This window comes from Oncorhynchus gorbuscha, linkage group LG21, assembly GCF_021184085.1.
Source record: "Oncorhynchus gorbuscha isolate QuinsamMale2020 ecotype Even-year linkage group LG21, OgorEven_v1.0, whole genome shotgun sequence".
Lineage (NCBI taxonomy): Eukaryota > Metazoa > Chordata > Actinopteri > Salmoniformes > Salmonidae > Oncorhynchus > Oncorhynchus gorbuscha.
The window spans coordinates 55,244,799-55,255,113 of NC_060193.1; the positions used below are offsets into that span (position 1 = coordinate 55,244,799).

Genomic DNA, 10,315 nt, shown 5'->3' on the forward strand with positions numbered 1-10,315 from the left:
TGAGATGGCTTGAAGTATTTGGGTTAGGAGTGTAAACGGTGTTGTATTTTTCCTACTTTTACTACTGTTAAAGCAGCACTGCTCTCTAGTGGTGGTCGTGGAACCCAGCTGCATTTCCATTCAGATGTGTTGCAGTTGATTAGGAACCCGCTGTCCCGTCTGTCATGATTATCCCAATAGATAATGACAATCTAATTCATTACCCTCCATGACTGGACTGCCTGATAGAGTCCAGAACTGGTTGCAAAAAAAATCAGTGGAATTAAATTTAACTCCCAATGAGACTGTAGCCTTTTTATTCAAAGCTAATCACAGTTGATTATTCCAAATGTATTTAATATGGTCCATCTGTATTACTCTGTGAGAGCCAAAGACTTGACCATGGTGTCAGTCACTACTGGCTCTTGTTATAGACTGAACATGGAGGTCTGGGCCTTTATGGCACTGGAGTCACTGTTCATTCCCCACTTCCTCTCTGGCTGTTTCCCCCCTCAGTCACTACGTTGGCACTTTGTGATGGCACCTCCGCACTGTTCGTCCAATCAGGATGAAGAGCAGTGCTGCCAGCAGGAAGAAGAAGACGGAGACGGGAGCAAACAGGAAGGAGAGGCCGTATTGGACGCTGAGGTGGTAGACTGTTGGACACTGAGAGGAGTGTTGTTGCTGGGCAGCGTAGTCCTCCAGAGTGTCCAGTACCTGGGTCCAGACTACATACATCATTATTACAACCAGGAGACATAGACCTGGAGAGAGGAGAGGGAGAGGGGAGAGGGAGAGAGGAGAGGGAGAGGGGGAGAGAGAGGGGAGAGAGAGAGAGGGAGAGAGGAGAGGGAGAGAGGAGAGGGAGAGAGAGAGAGAGAGAGGAGAGGGAGAGAGGAGAGGGAGAGAGGAGAGGGAGAGGGGAGAGAGAGAGAGGAGAGGGAGAGAGGAGAGGGAGAGAGGAGAGGGAGAGGGGGAGAGAGAGAGGAGAGGGAGAGAGGAGAGGGAGAGAGGAGAGGGAGAGGGGGAGAGGAGAGGGAGAGGGAGAGAGGAGAGGGAGAGAGGAGAGGGAGAGGGGGAGAGAGAGGGGGAGGAAGAGGGAAACATTTAAACTCAATAAAAGTTCATAGAACATAAATGCGTCTCCTGGTTAGTGGCAGCCCGTCATTCAGGGCAGGTGGGGTTGCCTGTTTGCATGTTATTTTGGCATTAATACATGTCACATATCAGTTTGCAAACAATGTAAAAAATATATATAACAATGTTAATAAAGCTTGGTCCATTTTTTTGCTTTCTTGAGTAAGGCAGCTCCAAAATGCAGGTGTTTCAGCCTAACTCAGTGCTTTCTGTGGTGGTGGGGCAGCCAGCGGAAAATACGGAGCCTAGGGTTTGGTAATGTTCTCTACTTGCGCCGTGATTGGCTCAGTGTTCTGTCACTCGTGGGGACACTACGTCACCGCAAATCTAAGGGTAGAGCTAAAAAATTCACGCCCCCTGTGTGCTGCCATAGAGTTACATTAGAAGTGCCCATCCAAGAAGGATCAAGGTCATTGGCCACAGATAAATTGACGTCAAATCACGTTATATCTACAGCAGCTTTGATTGGACTGATCATGTCAACATCATACTTTCTCAATCTTAGCTAGCAAGCTAGCAGTCATCATCATGAACCAAGTCAAAAATCTACTGGCAAATGTTTTTAAATCCTTGTCATATGAGAAGAAATAATGAAGAGAAATGATAGATAAAATGTACAGGTGCTCATCGAACATTCTTGGGACTGCTGTAGGGACAGCTTTATGTAGGCACCCTGTGTGGGCACCATTTGTCACAGTTATAGTGTAATTAATGTATTGTTTAGTGTTAAGTTGTTTTCTGGCATGCATAAAAAAGATGCTAAAATCGTCACTGTTCCACATTGAACTTTGAGCTTCATCTAAAGTTCAGAGGACCCAACCATGGCTAGTAACTCATGATGGTCTTGATCCCCTGCTCTGATCAGACGATGCATGCATCAACCCATGGTTGCACGCTACATCATTGACTATGCTGTCTGGCATCAGATTTCTATAACATATGATGTGGTTAGCTGATATGTAAAAGTACCTATCCAGGCATTGTAAGATTTGGCATGCGTCAGCAATGTCTGAGCAGAGGAACACAACCGATAACTCACCTCCAGTGAGCAAGAGTGCCCCGCCTACTTTGTAGAGCCTGTGGCTGGCCAATGGAGAGGCACAGATGATGACAAACCCACCAATCATAACAGTGACCATGCCCACTAGAAGGAAGATGCTCCAGAAGGCCCTGTAGACTGCAGTGCCAGGTGCCTGGTAATCCGTGCTTTGATCAGAAGCATAAATTAGGAGGAGGTAGGCAGGCACACAGACCTTTTGGTGTGGTTGATTGGCTTTGGAAGAAAATGTATGTTGTATTTTCTTTGTTTATTATACTACAGTTCCGGTCATTCTTGTCATTCATCAATGAATGTATTGTCTGCTACAGTATTTCTATTTCATAAATGGGTGGGGGAAAACTCACATACTTACTGATCCAGAAGTGCCACACCATGTTCTCCTGTCTCCTCCCACTGAAGGAGCACCTCCAGAAGAAGCCCTGGTGGAAGAATGTCACAGTGTCCTGATCCTCCATCTCCCCCTCCCCAGGTCTGAGGGCCCCAGCCTCTCAGGTCTCTGATGCCCCCCCAGGACTACAGGTCTCCAAGGCCAGCAGCCAGTAGTCTGTCCCAAAGGAGAGGATCAGGGACAGGGCCCCCAAGCCCCCGAAGAACCCAGCTAGGAAGAGGAGCACACTCAGCCTCTCAGCAGGAGACATGACACTAGTGAGGCCTATCTGTCTTCAGTCGGTCAGTGAATTGTGAAGATTTGTCAGTCTATCATTTGTCAGTCTATCGGTGTGTCGGGTGGTTCGGTCTGTCCGTATGTCCGTCTGCCTTTATGCATCACTGTTTCTCTGTTCGGATGTTTGCCTGTCCTCCAGTATGTAGATTTGTCTATCGGCTTCGTCCCCACCAATAGCAGGACAGGGAAGGAGCCAGATACTATCCTACGTACTGTAGCAGACCTATCCACCTTGATTTCCATTAGTAAATCATATCAAATACTTTGTCATAGGGGTGTGTCCAGGGGCAAAGCAAATATAACCGTCCGATGACCATCCAATCAGAAGTATTGTGTTTGACATGGAGGCTTCTAAACAGGAGCTGGTTATTTATGCTTCATCTATTCCCAGCAACTCCCACTCACCAATCAGATGTTGTGGAGAGACTGTGTGTGTGTGTGTGTGTGTGTGTGTGTGTGTGTGTGTGTGTGTGTGTGTGTGTGTGTGTGTGTGTGTGTGCGTGCGTGCGTGCGTGCGTGCGTGCGTGCGTGCGTGCGTGCGTGCGTGCGTGCGTGCGTGCGTGCGTGCGTGCGTGCGTGCGTGCGTGCGTGCGAGCGTGCGTGCGTGCGTGAGTGAGATTGTATAAAAAGAATCACTGTCGTCATGCGTGTGACTCTTCCAGGGATACTGTTGCAATGTTTTTACACACATAAAATAGAAGTGTGTGTGTTGTAGTGTACCGTCTGGTACTCAGACCTCTGATGGAATCCTCTATCTGAGGATAACTGCTTTTGTCCCCAAAATTCAACAAAATGAACAGATGTCTAATGAAGCGTTTATTTTTCTAAACAGGAAAAACAGAATAGGAAGTATTCACACCTCTTGATTAATTCCACATTTTGTTGTGTTACAGCATGAATTCAAAATTGGTTAAATGTTTTTTTTTCTCACACACAATAACCCATAAGTAACATGTTTTTAGAAATTATTGAAAATGTATTGAAAATGTACTACAGAAATATCTCATTAACATAAGTGTTCACACTCTTGAGTCAATACATGATAGAATCACCTTTGGCAGTGATTACAGCTGTCTTTCAGGTTAAGAATCTAAGAGCTTTGCAAACCTGGATTGTACAATATTTTGTATTTTAAAAGTATTCAAGCTCTGTCAAGTGGGTTGTTGATTATTGCTACAGATCCATTTTCAAGTCATGTCATAGTTTTTCAAGAGGATTTAAGTCAAAACTGTATATAGGCCACACAGGAACATTCAATGTCATCTTGGTAAGCAACTCCAGTGTATATTTGGCCTTGTGTTTAAGGTTATTGTCCTGCTGAAAGGTGAATTTGTCTCCCAGTGTCTGTTGGAAAGCAGCACACACAGGCTTCCTTCTTTTCACTTTGTCAATTAGGTTACTATTGTGGAGTAACTACAATATTGTTGATCCATCCTCAGTTGTATCCTATCACAGCCATTAAACTCTAACTGTTTTAAAGTCACCATTGGCCTCTGAGCGGTTTCCTTCGTCTATGGCAACTGAGGTAGGAAAGACTCCTGGATCTTTGTAGTGACAGCCATTAAACTCTGTAACAGTTTTAAAGTCACCATTGGCCTCTGAGCGGTTTCCTTCGTCTATGGCAACTGAGGTAGGAAAGACTCCTGGATCTTTGTAGTGACAGCCATTAAACTCTATAACTGTTTTAAAGTCACCATTGGCTTCTGAGCGGTTTCCTTCCTCTCCGGCAACTGAGTTAGGAAGGACTCCTGGATCTTTGTAATGACTGGCTGTATTGATATACCATCCAAAGTGTAGTTAATAACTTCACCAGGAGCTTGTAAGTAAGCATTTCACGTTAAGTTCTACACCTGTTGTATTCAGTGCAGGTGACAAATAACATTTGATTTGATCTGATATTGAATGTCTGCTTTTTAAAATATTTTTACCCATTTACCAAAAGGTGCTCTTCTTTGTGATGCTTTGGGAAACCTCATTGGCCTTTGTGGTTGAATCTGTGTTTGAAATTCACTGCTCGACTGAGAGACATTACAGCTAATTGTATGTGTGGGGTACAGAGGTGAGGTAGTCATTCATGTTAAACACTATTATTGCACACAGAGTGAGTCCATGCAACTTATTATGTGACTTGTTAAGCAAATATTTACTCAAGAACTTAATTAGGCTTGACACAACAAAATGGGTTGAATGCTTATTGACTCAAGACAAATAAAACATTTCTAAAAACCTAATTCCACTTTGACAATATTGGTTATTACAGTAACACAAAATCTCAATTGAATCCATTTTAAATTCAGGCGGTAACACAAACAAACGTGGAAAAGGTCAAGAGGTGTGAATCCTTTCTGAAGGCTCTGTGTATCTTAAATATCCAATATTTGTTTATATTATCATACCCATTACACACAAAAACAAATATATTTAGAGATGTTTTAATGTGGTTTTATAAATGAGAATATGTTAGAGGTTCATAGTTTCTGACTTACTACGGTCCCTGATCTGTTCAGAGAGCATGTTCATCCTGCACTATAACATGATATGTCTACACTGCAACACCCTGCCTGGTCAGCTGGCCTGCTCTTCCTTCTCCTGGCCCACATTGCCCCAGTCTTCCTCCTCCGGTTCTTTGGTTCTCACGGGGTGGGTGGACTGCGAGAGCCCCTGGAAGCCTGCCTTAGGAGGGGGTTCTGTGTCGCTGCCCTCGTGGTGTCCTGATGCTCTGGGACCTAGCCTGGGACGTGGAAGCAGAGGAGGAGTCCCCACAACCTCTTAACCAGGCTCCTGGTCCCTGAGACCAGGGTCATCCTTCTCAGAGAGCCTATGAAGTGAGGCAGGGTCTGGAGCTTTCCTGGCTCTGGTGAACTGATGACCCTACCCCAGACGCCGACCTCCAGGCCCACCCTGCTCATCGATATAGTCCACCCCAGGGGAGGGGGACTGTTCTCTGGAGAGTAGAGAGGACTTGGCCACATATGAGAGAGAGAAATATTTATCAATAAACATCCTCATTCTTCTAGAATTGCTCATCTTAAATGAAAAAGTGCACTTCTCCTTTGCAAATCTGTATTTTGGATGCAAATAGAGCATGTTATAGAAGTGTCCAGTCACTCTCACTAACTGAACATGTTAGATTAGGATCTGTATTATCTATTTTCTAATTATTATTATTATGTTTTTTATTATTATTATTATATGTTTATTGATCCGATGTTATGGATTTTACCACATTTCCCACAACTACCAACACAAAATGATCATTAACGCAACACTTTTCAAAGTCCCAAAAAGTAATAAATAAATCAATGTGTAATATTTTTTTGCATTGCTCACCTAATGGAAAGGCTTGAGGTAAACAAAACACGGGTAATAAATACATTTGGTATATCAATAAACAGACAAGAGGCCTATGGTATGGAAACATGCACATTCTGCAAGCAAACAAGTGAGGAGGCTGTGCTGATGTGTACCATTGCTTGGTTATCCAGCAGCTCAATGGCAATCTGCAGCTCCAGCCTCTTATACAGAGCTACAATGCTCTTTTTCCTTTGATCAGAATCCCCCTCAGGAAACAGCCAGGAGGGAGACAAATGATTAAAAACAGGAGTTCCTAAACCTTTTTTTATGTTATGATCCACATAATATACTAGAACTCAGAGAGACATAATATACTAGAACTCAGAGAGACATAATATACTAGAACTCAGAGAGACATAATATACTAGAACTCAGAGAGACATAAGATAATATAACTCATAGAGACATAATATAGTATAACTCAGAGAGACATAAGATAATATAACTCATAGAGACATAATATAGTATAACTCAGAGAGACATAAGATAATATAACTCATAGAGACATAATATACTAGAACTCAGAGAGACATAATATACTAGAACTCAGAGAGACATAATATACTAGAACTCAGAGAGACATAATATACTAGAACTCAGAGAGACATAAGATAATATAACTCATAGAGACATAATATAGTATAACTCAGAGAGACATAATATACTAGAACTCAGAGAGACATAATATACTAGAACTCAGAGAGACATAAGATAATATAACTCATAGAGACATAATATAGTATAACTCAGAGAGACATAAGATACTAGAACTCAGAGAGACATAAGATACTAGAACTCAGAGAGACATAAGATACTAGAACTCAGAGAGACATAAGATACTAGACCTCAGAGAGACATAATATACTAGAACTCAGAGAGACATAAGATACTAGAACTCAGAGAGACATAAGATACTAGAACTCAGAGAGACATAAGATACTAGAACTCAGAGAGACATAAGATACTAGAACTCAGAGAGACATAAGATACTAGAACTCAGAGAGACATAAGATACTAGAACTCAGAGAGACATAAGATACTAGAACTCAGAGAGACATAAGATACTAGACCTCAGAGAGACATAATATACTAGAACTCAGAGAGACATAAGATACTAGAACTCAGAGAGACATAAGATACTAGACCTCAGAGAGACATAAGATACTAGAACTCAGAGAGACATAAGATACTAGAACTCAGAGAGACATAAGATACTAGAACTCAGAGAGACATAAGATACTAGAACTCAGAGAGACATAAGATACTAGAACTCAGAGAGACATAAGATACTAGAACTCAGAGAGACATAAGATACTAGAACTCAGAGAGACATAAGATAATATAACTCATAGAGACATAATATAGTATAACTCAGAGAGACATAATATACTAGAACTCAGAGAGACATAATATACTAGAACTAGAACTCATAGACATAATATAGTATAACTCAGAGAGACATAAGATACTAGAACTCAGAGAGACATAATATACTAGAACTCAGAGAGACATAAGATACTAGAACTAGAACTCATAGACATAATATAGTATAACTCAGAGAGACATAAGATACTAGAACTAGAACTCATAGACATAATATAGTATAACTCATAGAGACATAATATACTAGAACTCAGAGAGACATAATATACTAGAACTCAGAGAGACATAAGATACTAGAACTCAGAGAGACATAATATACTATAACTAAAACTCATAGAGACATAATATAGTATAACTCAGAGAGACATAATATACTATAACTAGAACTCATAGAGACATAATATAGTATAACTCAGAGAGACATAATATACTATAACTCAGAGAGACATAGGATACTAGAACTCAGAGAGACATAATATACTATAACTAGAACTCAGAGAGACATAATATATTAGAACTCAGAGAGACATAATATACTATAACTAGAACTCATAGAGACATAATATAGTATAACTCAGAGAGACATAATATACTATAACTCAGAGAGACATAGGATACTAGAACTCAGAGAGACATAATATACTATAACTAGAACTCAGAGAGACATAATATATTAGAACTCAGAGAGACATAAGATACTAGAACTTAGAGAGACATAATATACTAGAACTCAGAGAGACAAAATATACTATAACTAGAACTCAGAGAGACAAAATATACTATAACTAGAACTCAGAGAGACATAAGATACTAGAACTAGAACTCAGAGATACATAATATACTAGAACTAGAACTCAGAGAGACATAAGATACTAGAACTCAGAGAGACATAAGATACTAGAACTAGAACTCAGAGAGACATAATATACTAGAACTAGAACTCAGAGAGACATAATATACTAGAACTAGAACTCAGAGAGACATAATATACTATAACTAGAACTCAGAGAGACATAAGATACTAGAACTAGAACTCAGAGATACATAATATACTAGAACTAGAACTCAGAGAGACATAATATACTAGAACTAGAACTCAGAGAGACATAATATACTAGAACTAGAACTCAGAGAGACGTAAGATACTAGAACTAGAACTCAGAGAGACATAATATACTAGAACTAGAACTCAGAGAGACATAAGATACTAGAACTCAGAGAGACATAATATACTAGAACTCAGAGAGACATAAGATAATATAACTCATAGAGACATAATATAGTATAACTCAGAGAGACATAAGATACTAGAACTCAGAGAGACATAAGATACTAGAACTCAGAGAGACATAAGATACTAGAACTCAGAGAGACATAAGATACTAGACCTCAGAGAGACATAATATACTAGAACTCAGAGAGACATAAGATACTAGAACTCAGAGAGACATAAGATACTAGAACTCAGAGAGACATAAGATACTAGAACTCAGAGAGACATAAGATACTAGAACTCAGAGAGACATAAGATACTAGAACTCAGAGAGACATAAGATACTAGAACTCAGAGAGACATAAGATACTAGACCTCAGAGAGACATAATATACTAGAACTCAGAGAGACATAAGATACTAGAACTCAGAGAGACATAAGATACTAGAACTCAGAGAGACATAAGATACTAGAACTCAGAGAGACATAAGATACTAGAACTCAGAGAGACATAAGATACTAGAACTCAGAGAGACATAAGATACTAGAACTCAGAGAGACATAAGATAATATAACTCATAGAGACATAATATAGTATAACTCAGAGAGACATAATATACTAGAACTCAGAGAGACATAATATACTAGAACTAGAACTCATAGACATAATATAGTATAACTCAGAGAGACATAAGATACTAGAACTCAGAGAGACATAATATACTAGAACTCAGAGAGACATAAGATACTAGAACTAGAACTCATAGACATAATATAGTATAACTCAGAGAGACATAAGATACTAGAACTAGAACTCATAGACATAATATAGTATAACTCATAGAGACATAATATACTAGAACTCAGAGAGACATAATATACTAGAACTCAGAGAGACATAAGATACTAGAACTCAGAGAGACATAATATACTATAACTAGAACTCATAGAGACATAATATAGTATAACTCAGAGAGACATAATATACTATAACTAGAACTCATAGAGACATAATATAGTATAACTCAGAGAGACATAATATACTAGAACTCAGAGAGACATAAGATACTAGAACTCAGAGAGACATAATATACTATAACTCAGAGAGACATAGGATACTAGAACTCAGAGAGACATAATATACTATAACTAGAACTCAGAGAGACATAATATATTAGAACTCAGAGAGACATAATATACTATAACTAGAACTCAGAGAGACATAAGATACTAGAACTTAGAGAGACATAATATACTAGAACTCAGAGAGACAAAATATACTATAACTAGAACTCAGAGAGACAAAATATACTAGAACTAGAACTCAGAGAGACATAAGATACTAGAACTAGAACTCAGAGATACATAATATACTAGAACTAGAACTCAGAGAGACATAATATACTAGAACTAGGACTCAGAGAGACATAATATACTAGAACTAGAACTCAGAGAGACATAATATACTAGAACTAGAACTCAGAGAGACATAAGATACTAGAACTAGAACTCAGAGATACATAAT

At 39.5% G+C, this 10,315-nt stretch overlaps 1 pseudogene; it reads right to left on the bottom strand.

The window, feature by feature from the left end:
• Positions 1 to 285: 285 nt before the first annotated feature.
• Positions 286 to 2,814, bottom strand: LOC124007762 (annotated as a pseudogene).
• Between the last annotated feature and the right edge of the window lie 7,501 nt (positions 2,815 to 10,315).